We start from the raw sequence: 2522 nt of genomic DNA, 5'->3' as shown, positions 1-2522 counted from the left end.
GCCGATTCCTCTAAACCCTAGCGCCGCCGATTCCTCTAAACCCTAGCGCCGCCGCTTCCACTATATCCGAACAAACCGTCGCCCTCGCCACCGTGGTCACCAACGTTCTAAACACTAGCGCCGCCGCTTCTTCTAAACCCTAGCGCCGCCGCTTCTTCTCTGTAAACCTTAGCGCCGTTTCTCTGTAAACCCTAACGCCGCTAAGTCATCAATCTCGAGGAAAAGATGAACATAAAACGTTGTCTCTATCAATTTACTCATTCTCACCGTTTCACGTTTATTTTTTCAGATCTATAACCGCAATGACGAGTACTCCAACTCCTTCTGCGACTGGAAGACTTGTAAGTAATTTAAGTCGTCTACTAAGTCGTCTGGACTTATATTGTTGTCTTTGATTATTTTGCAGACAAAAAGGATGGATATTCCAGAACTCCCCCGTAGGTTATACACATCAGGGGAAGAACCAGAAGCCCACAATAGCATTTCGTATCATACGGATAACAGCAAGTTGCATACTGCTCTTAGGAAAGCTCTTACTGATGACGAATTTGAAGAGCTCAAGGAGTCGAGTTTGGGAGTTTTCATCAAGTTCAAGGAGCAGGGATTTGGTTGGGCTTCAAGGCTGGTTCACTACATGCTCAGTTTCAAGCTGGACATTAAGAAGAAGTATGAGATGTGGTCTCTCGTTGGTCCAGAACCTTTGAGGTTTTCACTGTTAGAGTTTGAAAACCTCACTGGTCTAAACTGCGAGTACATCGAGGACCTTGAGACACCAAAATGTGACGTTACCCCAGAGATGGTTTCTTTCTGGGGGATGCTGGGAGTTCATCTGGAAGCTGGGCCAACTACTGATCAGATAATAGCAGCACTGAAGAGATGCGGGGATTGGTCCAGGGAAGATCGCAAGCGGCTCGCGTACCTCTCCATCTTCACTGGATTCATTGAAGGGAGAAAGTTTTCAACCGCTACACGATCTACTCTGGCAAGGCTAGTGATGGATTTAGAACGGTTTGAGAATTATCCATGGGGGAGAGTCGCGTTTAAGGTGCTGATGGACTCTTTGTGGAACAAAGAAATTGCTGGCTGTTACACCGTGGATGGGTTTATACAAGTTCTTCAGGTCTAGACGTACACAGCTATGCCGGAATTGGGTGCTAGTATTGGTGGTCCCAGAGCAGACAGTCCGTCTCCACCGATACTGGCTTACGAGGGCAGCAGAGGCCGCAGATCAATGAAAGCTGCTATCTTGAGTCAGGTATTTACTTCAATCCAAAAGACTGCGCAGACGACTTATTATAAGTCGTCTGGAAAGTCTTCCATCTGGACGACTTATTAGACGACTTATAATAAGGCGTCTGGAAAGTCTTCCCAGCTGGACGACTTATCGGACGACTTAATTAAGTCGTCTGGAAAGTCTTCCATCTGGACGACTTATTAGACGACTTATAATAAGGCGTCTGGAAAGTCTTCCCAGCTGGACGACTTATCGGACGACTTAATTAAGTCGTCTGGAAAGTCTTCCATCTGGACGACTTATTAGACGACTTATAATAAGGCGTCTGGAAAGTCTTCCCAGCTGGACGACTTATCGGACGACTTAATTAAGTCGTCTGGAAAGTCTTCCATCTGGACGACTTATTAGACGACTTATAATAAGGCGTCTGGAAAGTCTTCCCAGCTGGACGACTTATCGGACGACTTAATTAAGTCGTCTGGAAAGTCTTCCATCTGGACGACTTATTAGACGACTTATAATAAGGCGTCTGGAAAGTCTTCCCAGCTGGACGACTTATCGGACGACTTAATTAAGTCGTCTGGAAAGTCTTCCATCTGGACGACTTATTAGACGACTTATAATAAGGCGTCTGGAAAGTCTTCCCAGCTGGACGACTTATCGGACGACTTAATTAAGTCGTCTGGAAAGTCTTCCATCTGGACGACTTATTAGACGACTTATAATAAGGCGTCTGGAAAGTCTTCCCAGCTGGACGACTTATCGGACGACTTAATTAAGTCGTCTGGAAAGTCTTCCATCTGGACGACTTATTAGACGACTTATAATAAGGCGTCTGGAAAGTCTTCCCAGCTGGACGACTTATCGGACGACTTAATTAAGTCGTCTGGAAAGTCTTCCATCTGGACGACTTATTAGACGACTTATAATAAGGCGTCTGGAAAGTCTTCCCAGCTGGACGACTTATCGGACGACTTAATTAAGTCGTCTGGAAAGTCTTCCATCTGGACGACTTATTAGACGACTTATAATAAGGCGTCTGGAAAGTCTTCCCAGCTGGACGACTTATCGGACGACTTAATTAAGTCGTCTGGAAAGTCTTCCATCTGGACGACTTATTAGACGACTTATAATAAGGCGTCTGGAAAGTCTTCCCAGCTGGACGACTTATCGGACGACTTAATTAAGTCGTCTGGAAAGTCTTCCATCTGGACGACTTATTAGACGACTTATAATAAGGCGTCTGGAAAGTCTTCCCAGCTGGACGACTTATCGGACGACTTAATTA

This window comes from Brassica oleracea, chromosome C2 (assembly GCF_000695525.1).
Source record: "Brassica oleracea var. oleracea cultivar TO1000 chromosome C2, BOL, whole genome shotgun sequence".
Lineage (NCBI taxonomy): Eukaryota > Viridiplantae > Streptophyta > Magnoliopsida > Brassicales > Brassicaceae > Brassica > Brassica oleracea.
Note: the sequence above shows the minus strand (reverse complement) of the source record.